General features: G+C 43.9%; 1 protein-coding gene across 3 annotated transcripts in view; it reads right to left on the reverse strand.

Annotated features, from left to right (window-relative positions):
- FBXL17 (F-box and leucine rich repeat protein 17) overlaps nt 1-20,946 on the reverse strand; it is a 1,016,894-nt gene that overhangs the window by 961,667 nt on the left and 34,281 nt on the right. The gene's annotated exons all lie outside the window — the stretch shown is intronic.

The raw sequence follows: 20,946 nt of genomic DNA on the forward strand, positions 1-20,946 counted from the left end.
CCCTAAAAAAGAAACCTTCTGAGCTGGGACAAGGGAGAATTTTTTCCTGTTGACCATCCATCCTAAGCGAGATAGGGTGTCCAGCGTGATGCTGACGTTTTCCTCGCATGTTTGAAATGAGGGGCCTTTCACCAACAGGTCGTCTAAGTATGGTAGGACGACTATGCCCCGGGAGGGAGTGTAGGATGGCCATGACAACTGCCATTACCTTCGTGAACACTCTGGGGGCGGTGGCTAGTCTGAAGGGCAGTGCTACAAACTCGAAGTGCCGACCATCGATGGCAAAACGTAGGAACCTCTGATGCTGAGGAAAAATAGGGATATGCAGAAAGGCATCCTGGACATCGATCGATGCCAAGTATTCTCCCTGTTACATGGTGGATATTACTGAACGGAGAGATTCCTTGTTCAGGAGTTTCAAATCCAGCACTGGCCTGACTGACCCGTCTTTCTTGGGAACTGCGAACAGATTGGAATAAAAACCTTGAGCTTTCTCGTGCTCTGGTACGGGAACAATGACACCGTTACGCTGGAGTGAATCCATGGCCCATAGCAGCACCCTTGCCCGGGGCTCTACTTTAGGGAGTCGGGAAAGAAAAAAAATGTTTTTGGGGGATACCCGATAACTCTATCTTGTACCCTGAGGACACCAATTCCACCACCCAAGAGTCGTGTGCTACCATGCCCCAGATGTGGTGAAACTGGAGCAGGCGACCGCCTACTCTGCCGTCCTCGGGTACTGAGTACCCCGAGTCATTTGTCTGAGGCTCTTTGGGACCTGGTACCCCTCGGCCTGGACTGGAGAGCTCGTATCCTGCCCAGTGGGTTGGCTCTATATGTGACCTGCCGGTCTTTGTCCTGGTTGGAGCGAGCTGGCGCGGCGGCATTGGATGCTGCCGTCCACCCGGGGTTACGAAAAACCCGAAACCGTGCTTGAGGCTGGCGAAACGGCGGTTTTGCTCTCTGCTGTGGGAGAAAACTGCTTTTCCCTCCTGTAGCATCCGCAATGAGCTTGTCGAATTTCTCGCCAAATAGACGGCCAACTTGAAACGGAAGGGAAGTGAGAGATTACTTAGAAATCGAATTGGCCCGCCACATCCTTAACCAAAGGGCCCTCCTAATGGAGATTGCGTTTGCAGCTGTCTGTGCCGCACAATTGGCCGCATCCAGAGAGGCGTTGATCAAGTAGTCACCGGCCATGGCAATCTCACTCGCAATTTCCGACACCTCCGTCGGTAGATTCCTATCCTGCAGGACCTTATTCAATGATTCTGATCATGGCCTTGGTTACCCATGTTGCTGCAAACGAGGGAGAAAGCGCTGACCCTGATGCTTCATATACAGAGCGGGCAAGTTCTCTATGATCCGATCCGTAGGGTCTTTAATGGAAGAACCACTAGGCACCGACAACAAGGTTTTCGAAGCCAAGCGTGAGACTAGCGGGTCCACCAGTGGAGATTCCGCCCATTTCTTACAAAGCTCAGGTGCAAACGGATACCTTGCCTCCTCTGGCCCAAGAAACGCTTATCCGGTCGTTCCCTATGATGCTGCACTATGTCCTCGAACTCTGGGCGAGTGCCAAATACCCTATGCGGTCGCCTCGGCCGCTTAATGGCCTGAGGCCATGGAGACGTCATCCTCCATTCCCAAAGGCTGATCAACAGCTTCGATGAGACTGTCAACCATTTCCCGACACCCTGGAGTATCTAGGTCCAGGGACTCATTTGCGTCATCATCTAAACCCTGCTCGCTCTCGGAAAATGGTGACAGAGAACAAGACGCCGCACTCACTGATGCTGAAGCACCGGATGGGCCCGGGGATACTGTGCTGGCTCTTTTCTTATGCACCTGCCTAGCGTGAGCGCGGCCCCTGCAAGCCGGAGGTTCTTGTGAGGTGGACGACCCCTCCTAGACAGGCGAGCTGGCACCTCTGCCCCTATCTGGGGCTTGAAGGGTCTCGATCGCCTTTGTCTGAGATGCCACAGACCGCGATAGTGATAAGGCCCATTCCGGGGGATCTGAATCCCTGAGCTCTGTCACAGTGGGGGGCTCCTGGGCGCGCTCGGAGTCGCAGGCGTCACATAATTTTTTTGGTTTGTGCTCGTGGAAACATACTCCCACAGGAGATGCATGCGGCATAAAGAAACGTGTGCGCCTTCCCTTTTTTGGCCATATTACTGCCAGGCTGGACACCCACGAATACCGCCTATAAGCTGGGAGCTGAGGGGGAAGGAAGAGGAGGAGCAGCACCCCTAACCGCACGTAATGTGGCCTCCAGGGTCGGGTTCACACTCACCCCCGAACCTGTGTACCCCATGCTCCGCTCCTGTCTGCACACCTTCCTGCGTCTTTCCTCTGAGCAGGCCGCCATGTCCTCCCTCGGTCGCGGCCTACCCAGGAGTGAAGCCGGGAGCCTCAATTTGCTCGGCTTTCGCTCTGGTCACGGGGGGCGGGGGCCGGAAATGACATCACGCCGGAAGGGCGGGACTTGCTCCCCGCGGCCTAGCTCTCGGCCGGAGTCGCGGGCTAAATTTTTTACACGCCCGCCCACCGCGGGAAGGGGAGCACAGGAGAAAATCACGGGCGCCCCACTTCCTATGGGCGCCGGAATCGGCACCAGAACCCGGCGTCCACGCCGGTGTGGAAGCGGGGGGAGAAAAGCAACAGGGACTGCATCCTCCTCTCCTCCTGTCTGGAGCCTCCAAACGCTGCCGCAGAGCCCTCCCCACCCCTCCGTACCTGACAAGCGAGGAGCCTTCCATGAAGAATTCAGGTAGAGGGAATGGGGTGACTTATGGACGGTGCAGGCACCCTAGCTCCATCTAACCCCTTCAGGGGGTGAGGAGAGGGACCGTCCGCTGCCTTGCCGCTCTGCCGTCCTAGCGTTGGTGGAGCAGTGGGGGCCGCACAGACTACTCTTGTGCCTCTGTACAGCCCCATGATTTCAATACCTAGGGGTGGCCAGGGCTAAGTCCGGCATTATGTCCCATGTCGCGGAAGAGGATACGTGGAGGGATACTCGCACATGCTCGCCCGTTGATGGTTTGGGTAAATCGGACCCTTTCAATAGGATCCGTTGCCCCTGTCCTGTCTTCGTAAAATAACAAACACAAAAATGGAAGTCTGGGAAAAAAGGCCCAGATACATCCCATGGTTCGGGAAAGGCTACGCGGAGGGGGATACTCAACGCGTGCTCGCCCGTTGATGGTTTGGGGAGATCGGACCCTTTCAATAGGGACCGTCGCCCCGGTCTTATCTTCATAGTACAGCAAAAAAGAGAAAAAACAGTCTGGAGACATCCAGACGTGTGTGCCTCCAAAGGACACTAAGCAAAAAACTGGTTTCCGCCTGCAATCAGGGCGAGGGTGTATGCGGCGGAGGAGGAGCTAACTTTTTTGTTCACTTAGTGTCAGCCTCCAGGTGGCAGTAGCATACACCCACAGAACCTGTGTCCCCCAATGAGACGAAGGAGAAATACCCAAAATGAAGAAATTCCAAAATCACGTCATCAATGACAGCACTTGTTGATAACGGAAAGAGCTGTACTATGACATTTTCTAGGCATGTCATGCCACTGGAAAGTAATGTCTTGCCCTTCACCAGGTGTTGTAACAAGTAAGCTCAATATCCAGACAATATATTAAAGGGTTCTCTACCTTTCGCATCCCAATTTAACCATTTAATGACTTGTGAATTTAAGCTTTATCAAAGCTCAAAAGCCAAAAGTTTAAGAATACTGCAGTACAGCGTTGGCATCTGTCTCCGATGCCATCTCCTAAGTCGCCGACATTACTCTACAATATCATAGCACCTTTCTCTCATTTGTTTTCTGCCCAAAAGGACTGTTTTTCTCAAAATTGTGACTTCTTAAAAGGCAGACGGTGCAGCACCTATGCACTGGGCTGAGTCCCTTTGGGAGAAAAAGCTCTGCTCGGACCAGAAGTGCAACCACGCCGCTGATCTGTACGGTCAATCTTTGAATTTTTTAATTCATGATTAATTAAATTTCAACACTATAAACGTGATTTACTTTATTGAATGCTTGCGGTGCCATCAGACAGGTCCTGGGAGTTCACAACGAATGAACTTGTTACGGTTGCTGTGGCAAGAGGAACGTAGAGGCAACCCAGAAGTGGACCCTCTGGGTCACGGCTCCAGAGCCCCCAAGGGCGAGCGCCCAGGTGAGAACCACCCCCTATACAGGGAGTGTTAGGGGCAGACCCCCAAGGGATAGAACTGCGACAGCCGGAACCAAAAGGGACGACTGGGCTTACACTGTGTTCCAAATTATGCAAAAAATATTTCCTCATATTTTCTCCAAATTACCTATATGAATTGCAGTCATTGTTATTTTCCAGTCATCTAATATTCTAGTATAATTGCAATGTTTTTGAACAAACTGCCTATGAACACAGTATATTTTTAAAAATAATAAACACTCAAAATGCATATTCCAAATTATTATGCACAGCAGAGTTTTCAACCTTTTTATTTTGAACAAAAAAATGGTCAATTGTGAAATTATAAGCATTATCAGCTTATTACAAAATGAAATCAAACAGTTTTCAAGTCAAAACTTTATTCTAGGTGATTTTACATTTGCACATAGGACCCCTTGTTCGAAAGAAGCTTCTGAACTCTCTCGTCCATTGAATTTGTCAGTTTTTCGATGGTTTGTGCTTCAATTGTTTTGCATGTGGACAGAATACCCTCCCAGAGCTGTTGCTTAGATGTGAACTGCCTCCCGCCATCATAGACACTCCTTTTGATGATGCTCCAGAGGTTCTCAATGGGGTTGAGCTCAGGGGAAGATGGTGACCACACCATAAGTTTGTCCTCCCATAGCAGCCAGAGATGCAGATGTGTTATTTGCAGCATGAGATGGTGCATTATCATGATCTTGCTGCGGAAAGCACGGTTCTTCCTCTTGAACCATGGCAGGAAGTGCCGTTTTATAAACTCCACATAGATTATGGAGTTCATCTTTACCCCTTCAGGGATCCTAAAGGGGCCGAAAATCTCTCTCCACATGATTCCAGCCCAAATAATTACTCCACCTCCTCCTTGTTGGCGCCTTAGCCGTGTTTTCATGGGGTGTCCATCAACCAGCCATCCTCCACTCCATCCATCTGGACCATCGAGCGTTGCACTGCACGCATCGGTGAACAAAACAGTTTGGAAGTCAGTCTTCATGTATCGTTTGGCCCACTGGAGCCGTTTCTACTTGTGTGCAGTGGATAGAGGTGGTCGACAGGATGGCTTACGCACAGCTGCAAACCTCGGAAGGACCCTGCATCTTGTTGTTCGGGGGACGATGGAGGCACCAGCAGCTTCAAAAACTTGTCTGCTGCTATGACAAGGCATTTTTGCAGCTGCTCTTTTAACCTGACGCAATTACCAGTTGGAAAGAGTCCTCAATTCTTCCTTATCAGCACACACACGTGTGTGCTGGGAATCAGCTACATACTTCTTGATTGTGCGATGATCACGATGAAGTGTCTTAGCAATGTTGATTGTAGTCATGCCTTGACCTAAATACTCCACAATTTGTTGCTTCTCAGCAGCCGACACATCATTTTTCTTTCCCATTTTGGCAAAAAACGTAGGCTACTTAATAATGTGGAACAGCCTTCTTAAGTAGTCTTGCCTTTATTTGGACACACCTGCCAAACTAATTTGCACAGGTATCTGCAATTGCTTTCAGTGATATAAAGAGCCCTGACACACATCACCATCAATGAGTTTAAATGACAAACAAAAAAATTCTAACCTTATCACTCCTAAACTCTTTTTGCATAATAATTTGTAACACACTTTAGACAGGAGAGGAGGCACAGGCGAATCCGTACAGGGAGCCCAGGGGAACACAGAGGCCGTGGAGAACGGGCAGAGCGCAGGACCGGAGCGAGGCGGAAGGCAATAGCTGGAGGCTGCAAAAGAGGAAGTACTGATAAAACACAAAGCGGGAGGATGGAAGGAGCAGGACAGGGAAGGAGTAAGGACCAACAGAGGGTACCGTATAGCAGGAGTGCAGAGGGATAGCTGACGGAGGCAGCGCAGGCGGAGGCAAAGGGAGAGGGAACTGAAGATACAGCACACAGCGAAAGCAGAGGCAAGAATAGAGGTACTTAAGACCAGGAACACTGCGCAGACAGAGGCAGGGTAGAAGGGGCCTGTAACACAGAGAACGCTGCTATGAGACAGCGTCACCGCATTAGTAGAACAGGTGTCTTACCTGTCCAGACGGCGGGCATAAGTAGCGCTGGGCGCCATGTTGGAGGCGGGGCCAGCGTGGCATACTACACCCAGGGGGCTGCGCGCCAGGAGGGAGGCAGTGCGCAGGCGCCCGACGCCGAGGGAGCCGGAGGCCGGGAGCAGGAGTGCGCCGGGCAGCAAGTTAAGTGGAACCCGGGGCCGTGACAGAACTCACTACACCTTTCTGACGTCAGCACAAGCACCATGGGAAAAAATCCCAACACGCTGACGTCACATAGGTGGAGTTCATTGGCTGGATCTGTCTGATGGCACCGTGAACAAGAACTTTCTCACGTTCGCGGTGCCCTCAGACAGGGAGTAGCAGTTCACAGGGAGACACTGAGCACATGCAACCATGCAGCCTGCCATCTAGATGTAGCAGAGCTAGACCCATCATGGGACAAATGTATTATCATAACCTCTGCGGAAAGGTGAGTAGAATTCTAGTTTGTTTTTTTTAACTCTTTTGCAGACAATGGCGTTGGTGGAATGGGCAAGGTCGTAAGTATGGTTTAATTAATAATAATAATAATTTTTATTTATATAGTGCCAACATATTCCGCAGCACTTTACAATTAAGCGGGGACATGTACAGACAATAAATTGAATACAAGTTAAGACAATTCAAACAGTGACATTAGGAGTGAGGTCCCTGCTTGCAAGCTTACAATCTACAAGGAAATTAAGATTTATTAAAGGAGTCTGTCATTCTTTCAATTAAAGGACTTATTTTCTGGGTGTGCGTTTTTATGCGATATGACTAAGGGGTTAGTACTGGGAGAGTCTTATTGACGCCTCTACATTACTAACCTCGGGGCTTGCAGTCACCTGACAGTACCAAGGTGACATCACTTGCAATGGTGAGTCTTGGAGCCAATTGCAGCATGCTGCGATTTTACACGCACTTTGAATATGCCTGAGAAAATAAATGCTTATGTCAGCTGCCCCATAGATTAACACTGGGCCAAGTGCTATGCAATGTTTTCTCGCATAGTACTCGGCTGTATTCTATGGTAGTGTGACTCCAGCCTTATACATATAAAACACCGATGACCATCCAGGAGGTCAGACCATAAGTAAGACTCATGTCGAAACGTGTAGGTCTAGCCATTAGTACCTGATTTGCACATTTGTCAATGTTTTTGGAGCTTCTTTTAAATGGTTTAGTAAATGCTATGCTTTATACCCTTGATTGAAAGCAAGTCTTCATATTGTTGGATTGCTTCCTCTACTAAAGCTGCTCTAACTTGATCAGTGCATGGTCTTGGAAGCTCTGAATCCGTCCCCCCAGGTTGGTGAACTGACTAGTATATTTTTTCACATTGTAAACTAAAATCTCCATTTAGAGATCTACATTTGTTTGGAATACAATATTGGAGCACAAAACCGTGTTCACAGGACCCATCACTGGAAAGTCCAAGTGCTCATAGACGGAGATCAAAAGTGCAGCTTATTTTCTCATTGTGCTTGCCAATTTGTTCGGTAAAATGACAGTTACAATTATTCCAAAATCCGATAAAAAATAAAAGGGCTTTAAGTTTACATCAATAGTTTGCTGCAGACCACACACCTGCAGAAATCTTAGCATCCCCACGGTCCTCCACTATGACATAACGATAGTGCTATGGCAAACCACGGGAATGCATCCCCGAACATTTGTGAATGCTGATGATCTAACCTCACTTGTCGTATGATTTTATACCTGGATATATACTGTAATACAGACTTGGAGGTGACAAGCTGAATGCAAAATCTAATCTTCATAATTGCAGAAAATATAGTTGACTTTCTAGAGAGCAAAAATGACCAAATTAAATTATGCAGTAGAAAAAAAATAAAAATTAAAAATAAAATATGCACTAAATAAAATTAAAAAAAAAGGAAAAATGCTGTTTAAGGTTAAATGTGCCGTTAATGTTGCATTTTTGTGTGGTTAAGTCAGAAAACTGTATACATGTATGTAATAGAAGATATAAATCACTGGTAAACCGTATTCACACAGTATAAATAAAGCATTATTCCTTTCACCTTCTATTAAGCATCTTTCCCATAAAGCATGTAGCCCAAAACAATTGAAAAGACTTTTGCTCTATGTTTCCATGACAATCATAAACATGGACAATGGAAAGCGAGCAAATGGCCTTGTAATTTACTGATTATATTGACCCGTTAAAAAAAATAAAAAAATAAAAAAATAAAAAGGGAAGGTAAAAGGCCAAGCTAGAAAAAGCATTCTTCATGCAGCTGTTGTCTGGCTCGAATCTAATCGATTCATTGAATTTTCTAAGGGAAAATAAATTACCGTATATCTGTTATATATTATTATAAAGAATATACCTTCTTATATAAAATCAAGACAAAACGAAAGGGCATGCAACCAGAGATCCTACATTGAGAAGATACCTATATCCAACTCATAACAAGGACGTATGCCTAGAATCTTAAGAACACAGCTGGGAATCGGGTCCCCAAAACCTGGACTCTGTATATACGACAATTACTTAATCCTTATAAAAACAAGGTATAAAAAGTAATCACTAGAGTTCAATAGAATCTAAAATACAACTTACTATAACAATCCCTTTTATTACGCTTAGATTCTTGCTGCGTTTGGGATATGATACCAATGATGGGGGAGTCCATCCCCTTCTGGTGACATTAAGCTCTCAGCAGGGCTCCCAAAAAAATCTCCAGATCGGGATGACGTCACCAAAGCACCCAATAGGGAGGACACGTTTAACCTTGGGTTTCCAACTGCTAAACTACATCCAGGATGACATTAATCTATTTGATGCAACCATGATTTTCTTCATAGGGGGCGCCATTGTTTCTTTCTATTTTCCAAACACTGTTTAGCAATGAAATGAAATGTAAAACCCATAAGAATGTTAAGTTTAACTTTAAAAATAAAACCCGATTCCACAGCTGAAGATTAACCAGTAATAATAAAAAGCTTAAGCAAAAGCATAGCAGGACAGAAGTATTAAAAAAAAAAAAAAAAAAAAAAATTCAAATAGTGCACAAAGGACGACAATGCCTGAATTTTATCACTCAAAAAAATAGGAATGTACAAGAGATTTATATTTTTCTTCCATTATCCCCAGGAAAACGTTGACCCGCACCTACTGAAGACAAAATGACACCTCATGCCTATCTTTTGTATGTTGCTTCATGTTAAGCTGAAAAGAATGCACGAAATTTATCATCTAGAAAGGCTTAGCGAAGATTTCCTTAAAACATTCAATCCCCCTACTGGCAAGGTAGTTCGTTTAAAGGCCTGGGAGAGAACGCTTGCCTTGAATTTACACAGTGCAATCCATTCGCTTTCCAGATCTTCTTTAAGAAGGCAATTGTTATGTTGCAGAGAAAAAAATCATTACCATAAGCTGATTACAAAGAAAAACATTTTTTTTTTTTCAGAACTAACCGGATTCTTAAAAGTCTGAAAGTACAGTAATTACCCGAGCTGGTGCCAGGCGATCTGTAATGCATGGCCTGGCTAAGGAGAGGTCACTTCTTCAGAGTCATATAAATCATTCCAGCCACTGGCATGATGAAAATTGTTCTTCTAATAGCTACTGATCATTATTTACAGGACAGTGATGCATTTCTCAGGTCGCATATGTAAGACAGATGGAGAGAAAGCTCGGAAAGGAAGCATGAAGCACAAAGTAAGAAAAAGATACAGAAGAGTCAGTTTGAAGGACGTCCACGTCGCTGATTCTACACCCACCTGCAGTCAGAAGTGGCCGGTTACATGTACCTCTATATAGTTCTTATTGAATTTATTAACATACAGTATAACGCTGAATTAAAGCACCACTGTAGGGTGTTTTTTTTTATTGCAAGGCTGGAGTGGTGCTACTAATTTAAGGTTCCTGCACCGATTCTAATGGTGGTTTCAGATGTCCATGATAATCGGTCCGATCAGCCGCACTTCTCCTGACCCGAGCATAACAGGTTCATGTATTTCTAAGAAGCGGTCGCACGGGTCAGGAGATGTGCAGCCAGTCCGTTGTACTGTGAAACGACATCACACCGATTATTACGGACATCTGAAACAGCCCTCATAGAACAAACGCAATGTGTAGGAGCATGTTCATCGGCCATTAAACAGACAAAACCTAAGATAGAAACAAAAAGATAGCATACCCTGCTGTAAGTATGTAAGAAGCAATAGTGCATACAAATAACATAGGGTACTTGGTAAACTTTTTTTCTCTTTAATATCAAAAAGCGCAAAAGCCTTCTTCCCAACGCCAAGGTGCACCCAGTTGGGACGATCCTATTTTGCTTTCTACTTCCTTACAGCAGGGTATATGATCATTTTGTTTCCATCTTAGGTTATGTCTGCTTAATGGCCATTGTGAATATGATCCTACGTGCTGCATGTATACCAACCAACTTGTATACTCCAGTCCATTTGTCTTGGCTTTGCTTTAAAGTTTTTGCACTCAGCAAAGCTGAATTTGGCATTACGTTTATGTAGCTGGGTGTTCACAGTTGGGTCCCAGTCCTTGCTCACCCCCTTATTAACTTTTAAGTCATTTTTGACACATAGTAAGGTCTTAATACTGGAGGTTAGGACCGTCCCGATTGGGTACACCTTGGTGCTGGTGGGATTGCTTTTATGCTTTATGTTACTTATTTGCACTATTGCTTTTTACTTACTAATAGCAGGGTATATTTTCATTTTGTTTCTATCTTAGGTTATAGCCCTCATGCTTATCAGCCTCCATCTGCTTTTGCTATCGGCGCCGCTTCCAGCAGTTTGTGATCTGTCGGATGGCTGCAGTGTTTCCTGGGCAAGCGGGAGATCACGACTCAATGTAAATCTGTGAGAACCAGAACGAGGCTCTCAGATTTACATTGAGAGCTTGTGCCCCAAACTTCCGGTGGCGGTGTAGAACCAAAGCAGCACCAGGATGAGCTGAAGATGGAAGGCGGAGAGTATAATACTAAGTGCAGGACCTTATGTTAGTAGCACCACTCCAGCGCTGCAATAAGAAAAAAAATGCTGGTGTGGTGCTTTAACAATCACCGCCAGCACTCCACTGTATATTTCAGGGAGTCACAGCACAGGCCCTTTCAGTTAGATAGCCATCAGTAAGTAAACAATGAAAATGTAGTTCTTCAGCTAGGCTCTATTCACATGTCAAGTTTTTTCCCATGTGTTTCTCCAGCAAAAAATTGCAACATTTTTCTGTCTAAGCAAAATGAATTAGATTTCTGAAATCTCACGCACATTTTGCTTTATATTTTCCTTGCAGATTTGAACCAGTGTCTTTTGCAGCATTTTTCACCCATTCTAACGAATGGTAAAAACAAAAAAAAAAAAAAAACAAGCATTTTTTATGCATTTTCCGGCAAAGAGACATTTTGATGCAGAAATATAATGGGTGAACATACCCATAGTATATCAATCTCCAAACTTTGCTTTTGTAGGGTTTGGAGCTGCTCTTCAGCACAGTGCTGTTATACCAAGATTTGCACAGACAGGAAGAAATGAAATGGAGCACTTACTAAGATTTGTATGCATGTGCCAACCTCAGATTTCTTATCGAGCCAGCAGCAGAAAATTTTCAGAGGCCCTCCACACCCCGATCGCAAAGCTAATTTTCAATGGGATTTCCTAAAGCTGCTCAGCTATCACAATTCCCATATAAATCAATGGGGAAAGTCGAACATGCGGGGCCAACTTGCCACTGACTGCTGTGATGTGGGGTCCCGTTCTCGAGATCAAAACAGGTCTCAGGGTGGAAGTTACATCTATCATTTATGGCATATCCAGGGAAACTGGCATAAAAGTCAGATGGGCTTAACCCATTAACAGTCAACAAGTCATTTTCAGGTGTTCCAGCAGCTGGCCATTACAATGAGAAAGTTATTCGCAACCAATATTTAAGAAAAATAAATTACCAAACTAAACAACCAGTTTAAAGTTTCTGCTTAGGTTTTATGCAATTGTTCATGTGACTACCCCACTACATACTATGATCAGACAATGGGTACATAGCTATAAAGTTCAGGATCTCTTAACCGGACATTAATTTCTTGGTGTCTAAAAACTAGAAAACACCACAGAAAAGAATTGGAACAATGGAGAACAAGATGCTGATTAAAGAATAATAAGTCAACATTTATCAAAGAAAAATAAAGTGAACGAGCTCTGCACAGCAGATTATAATTAATGGTAGTGCACGAGTCCTAATCACAATAATTCATATCACAAATTAAACCATTAACTCCATTAATGAGTCAGGAGTAAAGAACACATTACTGCAATTGGCATTTAGGTACATCATTATTTCATGAAAGGAACATTATGTTTATGTAAATTGCATCTACAACACAAAAACACATGTATAACTAGGAAATAAAGGGGAGGCCAGAGCCATAACTCACTGTCAGCGGGAGAGAAAGGCGGATTTCTATAGGAAATGACAGAAGTAGACATTTTTCAATGAGTATTTCTTTAGAACACATAATGATCTTTGATAATACAGAGGAGTTGTTCCTCACAAGTTTATACTGAAAGTCTAAGAACAAAAATGGCTTGTACCGCTATATGTAGGATTGGTGCTGCAGATCTCGCAGACCTCTGCTCCAATATTAAGCTTACCATTGACCGCTATGTTAGATACAGTGAAGATGCAGAGCGGCCATGGTCACCATATCTACAAGCCTTCTAGCTCACATCAGATTCCCCCTCAGCTTATCTCAAGAAGAAACTTTGCTGAGGCTGCTGTGATCACAGGACTTCACATGTGTAGAGGGTGGATTATAGAGGGTGGTGAATAATACACAGCTTGTCACTCCACGCCTGGTATTCAAGGTACTCAGAATATAGAATATTCAATGACTTTCATTGGTCTCTTTCTCTCATTTTCTATCTTGGCAATCATTTCCCTCAGCTAGAGGAAGTAAAGTGCTACAGTTATTCAAGTCTCCTCCTTCTTCCGGCCTTACAGACTAATGAACAGTGCACTCAGCCCACAAGTGAATAAAGGTAATACAAGCACAGTGCTTACTGCTTAAAGGGAACCTGTCACCAGGAATAACGCTCTGAACCTGCAGACTAACAGCGTTATTATGCTGCCCGGCGCCTGCACATTGCCGAATGCAGTGGGGAGAAAATTCTCTATTTTTCATGCCAGCATTCAGTATGCAGTCAATAGGGTGGGGGCTCCGATTCAGTCACCGCTCTGAGTATACAGACGGAAGGCTGTAACCATGCACCTTTTCAAAGCAGATGCTCCCTTCCCAACCCCACCTGGAATTTTTGCAGTGACTCATGATTCATATAGGGAAAATTTAACTCCTGTTTCTGCTTAGTACTCTTAAGGATTCAGTGCATCACTTTTTAATCACATGATGGCACAGCGATATTGGAAAAGAGAAGAATTAACTGTATATAAAGGCAAAAGGAGCAATTGTAAGTACACAGTGCTATCTAATATGATTGCAATATATTAAGATAAATGGGAATGCTTCTTTAATTGATGATGAATTAACAAGGAAATAGTCCATTCAGCCCATTAAAACATCTTTTGAGAATTGTCTAATTACTTTTGGACCTTTAACCCTTTCATGACATATGACGTATATTTACTTCATATTTCATGTCCCTGACTTTGAAGTGGTCATCCGACGGTGAGGCTGCATCTTTTCCCACACAGGACAATTGATGTAAATCAGTCATCATGTGCCTTTAACAGCTGCGAGTGGATCGGAGCTCCACCTGCAGCTGTCAACCCATTAAATCCCATTGTCAATTTTTAACAGAGGAATTGAACACGCACCGGCTGGAGGTGCATCATTCCGGCTGCTCATCAGTGCCCTTGTCACGATTGGGGGAAAGCTGATGGGTTGTCATGACAACGTTCATACAAAATTGTGATTACTGCCATGTATAGCACGGGTGATGGACGATTGCAGCTTCAAGTTTCCTAAGGGAACTAATAAAAAAAAAAATATATATATTATCTAACTTAAAAACCCACACATACCGTATATACATTTTTTTGTGCTGAAAACGCCCCCCTTGGCTTATACAAGAGTCATTTCCCATAAAGATGGTGGGGGGTGAGGAGCAGCAAAGCATCAGGTCACAGAGGCAGGAGCCGGCGGCTGCGGCTAAAGCCTGTGCCCACTGCTAAAGAGAAATGAATATTCACTGCGCTGGCAATGAACATTCATTTCTCTTATAGCGTCAACACTTACAGCCACTGGCTTCCAGCAGCTGCAAGGCTATCACGGGTGCCCGCTCATTAAGGTAACTGCTATTCACCTGTCTCCACTCCCATAGGCATGGAGTGAATATTCATTACCTTAACGAGCGGTGACACGTGAACGCTCAGCCGGAAGAGCTGCTGCCACCAGAACGAGATGCAGTGAGGGCGCACAGGGAATGTATGTAGGATGTGTTTTTCTTTTTTAATAGGAACCATGCACGCATGGACGGGACGGGGGAGCCATGTACGCAAGGACGGGGAGAGGGAGCCATGCACGCAAGGACGGGGAGGGGGAGCCATGCACGCAAGGACGGGGAGGGGGAGCCATGCACGCAAGGACGGGGAGGGGGAGCCATGCACGCAAGGACGGGGAGGGGGAGCCATGCACGCAAGGACGGGGAGGGGGAGCCATGCACGCAAGGACGGGGAGGGGGAGCCATGCACTCAAAGACGGGGAGGGGGAGCCATGCACGCAAGGACGGGGAGGGGGAGCCATGTACGCAAGGACGGGGAGGGGGAGCCATGTACGCAAGGATGGGGAAGACGGGACAATGCATACCCGGCTTATACTCTAGTCAATAAGTTTTCCCAGTTTTTCGTGGCAAAATTAGGTGCCTCGAATTGGGTCGACTTATACACATACACGGTATTTGGTATCGCAGCATTCAGAAATGTACAATTGAAAAATTAAATAATCAGATTGCTAAAAAGCATAAAGAGAAAAAACACAAAAAGCCAGAATGACTTTTTTGCAACACTGCAATAAAAGGAGATCCAAACATCGCATTTACCCCAAAACGCTGTCAATAAAAACATCAGATCAGGGAACCAAAAAAATAAACCCTCACTCAGCTCCACATCCCAAAGACAATGGAAACGTTGTTTGGTATCTGCGTACGCGTTCTGACCAGGGGGGTCAGTTTTTCCATATCGTGAATATGGTAAGAAAAAAAAAAAAAACTATTGTAGAATTTTACTTATTGTTGTCATTTCCCGGCACTTGAAATTTTTTTCCCCATTTTCCACTACACTATATGGTAAACTCAAAAATGCCTTTACAGAAGTACAAAAAACAAGTCTCATACGGCTAACTCCTTCAAGACTGTTAGAAGACCATTTCCGGTGACTACCTCTTGAAGCTCATCAAGAGAATGCCAAGAGTGTGCAAAGCAGTAATCAAAGCAAAAGGTGGCTACTTTGAAGAACCTAGAATATAAGACATATTTTCAGTTGTTTCACACTTTTTTGTTAATTATATAATTCCACGTGTTAATTCATAGTTTTGATGCCTTCAGAGTGAATCTACAATTTTCATAGTCATGAAAATAAAGAAAACCCTTTGAATGAGAAGGTGTGTCCAAACTTTTGGTCTGTACTGAGATATATATATATATATATATATATATATATATATATATATATATATATATATATATATATATATATATATATATCTCATGAATAAGAGCAATTGCTGACATAAAAAGTTACATTTCTGCACAGGATGTCAGCTATTTCTTGGACTTGTGAGCAGTTTCATTGTATAGCTGGAATCATCTTAATATCAGGATTTACCAGCTAATCTTAGGTATATTTTCAAAACAAATACACTAGTGTCTTCAGGTCTAAGAGATCTAATTAATATTGCATGCAGTTTGTACTGTGCAATTCAATGACAGATTCGGTTCAAGACTCCAGTAATCAGAGCCTTAACCATCCCCTTATCATGTCACTTCTACCTCCAATGTCTACTCTATAGTATGGCAGACCCCCCTGATGCAGGCCACCAGTCATCTTCATTTATCCCGTACAGCTCAGCACAATCCTGTTTAATGAACCAGGAGCTTCCCCTGTGTAGCCAGCACCATTATGAGCCTCGTCTCCTCCTAATACAGACTGTTCCACACAAACAAGAAACACAATGTAATAAAGCTTTACGTCTTATGTGCTTCATAATTAAGGGTTTTGTTTTAGGCACAAGCAAAAATACATAAATAAGTACTGTACTTATAATCGGCTAAATGAGTGCATCACAAACACGGGCACAGTCTGAAAGAACTGGGAGCGCAGGTGGTCTTCTCTTCCATCCTCCCAGTGGATGGCCATGGAACAAGGAGGTGGAATAAGATTCTGCAGGTGAACAACTGGCTACGTCGATGGTGCCGTCAGCAACGATTTGGATTTCTGGATCACGGAGTGAACTACTTATACGATGGACTACTTGCTAGAGATGGGGTGCACCTTACGAAGACTGGTAAGCATGTATTTGGAAGTCGCCTTGCTACACTTGTAAGGAGAGCTTTAAACTAGAACAACATGGGAAGGGAAGCAAAAGACCAGAAAAAGCCATACACCTGACAAATGCTATTGAGAACTCTGCTATTAGAAGTGGAAAGGAAGAACAAAGACGAAAGAATCTAATTAATAAAAATATTGGAGAAAGAGAAACCAATCACAAACTAAAATGTTTCTATACTAATGCACAAAGCATGGGCAACAAACAAGGAGAATTGGAACTACTAATGCAGGAGAAGAAATATGATGTCATTGGAATCACTGAAACTTGGTGGGACAATACACATGATTGGAATACAAGACTAGAAGGATACAACTTATTTGCAAGAAACAGACTTGATAAACGAGGAGGGGGTGTCGCATTGTATGTTAGAAACGCATATATCTGCACAGAGATTGAAGCTTCAGAGACTGGGAGTTCTGTGGAAACTGTTTGGGTAAGAATACAAGGACAGAACAATGGAAAGGACACCATTGTAGGCATTTACTACAGGCCGCCTGTGCAAGCTGAAGCTATGGATGAACTCTTTATGCATCAAATGGCCAAGTTCTCCAAAAAATATGACATAGTTGTCATGGGAGATTTCAACTATCCAGACATTTGTTGGGAATCTCTCTCAGGCAAAACTAACAGGTCAAGGAAATTCTTATCCTCTCTTGCTGACAACTTTATCTTCCAAAAGGTAAGGGAGAAAACAAGGGGAACTGCTACCTTGGATCTAATCCTTATAAACAGGGAGGAAATGGTTGAGGAGGTAAAAGTGGCTGGGACCCTAGGAGGTAGCGACCATGCTATTTTAGAATTTTGGATAACTAGAGGCGGAAGACCTGTGAAGACTCAGACGTCAAGGTTAGATTTCAGAAAGGCAGATTTTAAGGGATTCAGAAAGAGAATTGGAGGGATCCAATGGCTGGATATCCTTAAAGACAAAAATGTCCAGGAAGGATGGGAAATCTTGAAAAATGAAATTCTCAAAGCACAGTTAACAATTCCGAAAAGAGGGAAGAATAGGAAGCAGTTAAGGAAACCAGGATGGATGAACACAGAACTTAAGCACATGCTAAAAAGGAAGAAAAAAATGTTTATAAAATGGAAAGAGGGAGGCATATCTAAAGAAGAATATAATGCTGTCTGCAGAACCTGCAGGGCACAAATCAGATTAGCTAAAGCTGAAAATGAATTGAGGCTTGCAAGAGATGTCAAAAGCAATAATAAAGGATTTTGGGGATATGTCAAAAGTAAAAGAAAAGTCAAAGATGCTATAGGATTTTTACAGGATGAAAATGATGAAATGGTAAGACAGGATGTTGAGAAGGCTGAACTTTTAAATTCCTATTTTGCATCTGTTTTCTCTCAGAAAGGAAATGTAACATCAACTGTTATTCACTGTCCTATTAAGGGAATAGAAGAATCCAGGATATCTATAAACAGAAAGATAGTGAGGAAACACTTAGCTAGCCTAAATGAATTCAAGTCTCCAGGTCCAGATGAATTACACCCCAGAGTACTGAAGGAGATAGCAGAAGAAATTTTTGAACCCCTCTCTATAATCTTTGAAAATTCTTGGAGAACAGGAGAAGTGCCAGAAGACTGGAGAAGAGCAAATGTTGTTCCTATCTTCAAAAAGGGGAAGAAGGTGGACCCAGGTAACTATAGGCCGGTGAGTCTGACTTCTATACCAGGAAAGATCTTTGAACAAATTATTAAACAACATGTTTGTCAATACCTGGATAAGAATGAAGTGATTAAACAGAGTCAGCATGGGTTTGTAACTAATAAGTCATGTCAGACTAACTTAATTTCCTTCTATGACGGTATCACTGATTGGGTGGATCAAGGAAATGCTGTAGATATAGTATATCTTGACTTCAGCAAAGCATTTGACAAAGTCTCTCATACAATCCTTATTGAAAAAATGACTAAGTATGGAATGGACAAGGCAACTGTTAGGTGGATTCATAACTGGCTTAGTGATCGGACCCAAAGAGTGGTCGTAAATGGCTGCACATCCAGTTGGAAGAATGTCTCAAGTGGGGTACCACAGGGCTCTGTCCTGGGCCCTGTATTGTTCAACATCTTTATCAACGATTTAGATGAAGGAATTGAGGGTAAACTGATTAAATTTGCTGATGACACAAAGCTAGGAGGGATAGCTAATACTAGAGAAGAGAGAGAGAGGATTCAAAAAGATTTAAATAAACTGGAGAAGTGGGCAGCAACTAACAGAATGGTTTTTAACAGGGAGAAATGCAAAGTACTACATCTGGGCAATAAAAATGGAAAAAGCATATATAGAATGGGAGGAATAGGGCTAAGTGACAGCACATGTGAAAAAGACTTGGGTATACTAATAGATCACAGACTGAATATGAGTCAACAGTGTGATGCAGCAGCAAAAAAGGCAAATGCAATTCTAGGATGTATTAACAGAAGCATACAGTCTAGATCACGTGAAGTCATTATTTCCCTCTACTCCTCTTTGGTCAGACCTCATCTGGAATATTGTGTCCAGTTTTGGGCACCACATTTTAAAAAAGACATCAACAAACTGGAGCAAGTTCAGAAAAGAGCGACCAGAATGGTGACCGGTCTGCAAACCCTGTCTTATGAGGAAAGGTTGCAGGATTTGGGAATGTTTAGTTTGCAAAAGAGAAGACTGAGAGGAGACTTAATAGCTGCCTACAAATATCTAAAGGGCTGTCACATTGTAGAAGGATCAACTTTATTCTCATTTGCACAAGGAAAGACTAGAAGCAATGGGATGAAACTGAATGGGAGGAGACACAGATTAGATATTAGAAAAAACTTTTTGACAGTTAGAGTGATCAATGAGTGGAACAGGCTGCCACGAGAAGTGGTGAGTTCTCCTTCAATGGAAGTCTTCAAACAGAGGCTGGACAGACATCTGACTGGGATGATTTAGCGAATCCTGCTTTGAGCAGGGGGTTGGACCAGATGGCCCAGGAGGTCCCATCCAACTCTACGATTCTATGATTCTATATCCAAACGTTAGCAGTGGCGCGGGACCTATTGTAAGGCTACTTTCACACATCAGGTTTTCGGCGTCAGGCGCGTTCCGGCGTCGTGCCGGAGCGCCGGATCCGGCAAATGTTTAGTAAAACCGGATGTGACGGATCCGGTTTTCTGCCGGATCCGTCTTGCGCTTGACAGCCAAAACTGGATCCGTCTCATCCGGTTTTCGATCCGTTTTTCGACGGATTACGCCGGATCCGGTTTTTAAAATCGCCCCTTGTGGCCTTCCGAAAGGGATTGGCTACTGGAAAACTATATATAGCATGTTCCTACAGCCCTTCTTTGACAGGTTGTAAAGGAGAAACTGCAGGTTGGAGAGAAGAGCAAGTTACTGGCGAAGATGGATGTTGTGATTGGAAATATTTTGAAGAATTTGGCGGATTTTATAGCGGAGGCGAATCGTTTGACGGTGATTGTTATGGAGAAGGAGAGAGCGAGACAGCAGCTCATCAGGCATCGTAGACGACGTTTGTGGATCCACCCCATCACAGCCAAGAGAATGACGCGTGGGGTCTATTCTACACTCTGCATGGACCTTAGACGAAACCCGGATACATTTTTTTGGATATGTTCGGATGAAAATGGAGAATTTTGATTACTTGGTGGAGCGCATTGCACACCTCATAAGAAAATCGGACACCTATTGCCGCTTCTCTGTTTCACCCGCAGAGCGTCTGATGGTGACTTTAAGGTAAGCCACATTTATTGGATATGCTCGCATCAGAGCACACTTTCACTGCAATCTTGTTGGTGGTAGTTTGTATCTCCAAGTGTTATAGCTGAGTTTTGGTATGTAATGCTGTGATTTTAAACTAACTGATTGTTTTTTAATTCCCCACAGATTTCTTGCAACTGGAGAATCCCTTTCGTCACTGCATTTCCAGTACAGACTCGGGATTTCCACCATATCTGGAATAGTGAAGCACACATGCCGTGCACTGTGGGACTCCTTAGCTGAAGAGTTTTTACCAGAGCCCACAACAGAGAGGTGGATTGAAATTTCAGAAAAGTTTCAACAGATATGTCAGTTTCCGAACTGCTTGGGCGCTGTGGACGGGAAACATATCCGCATTGTAAAGCCAGCCGGATCGGAATATTTCAATTACAAGAAATATTTTCCAATTGTCC

The sequence above is a fragment of the Dendrobates tinctorius genome, unplaced genomic scaffold, assembly GCF_039654945.1.
Source record: "Dendrobates tinctorius isolate UK_male_01 unplaced genomic scaffold, ASM3965494v1 ptg000003l, whole genome shotgun sequence".
NCBI lineage: Eukaryota > Metazoa > Chordata > Amphibia > Anura > Dendrobatidae > Dendrobates > Dendrobates tinctorius.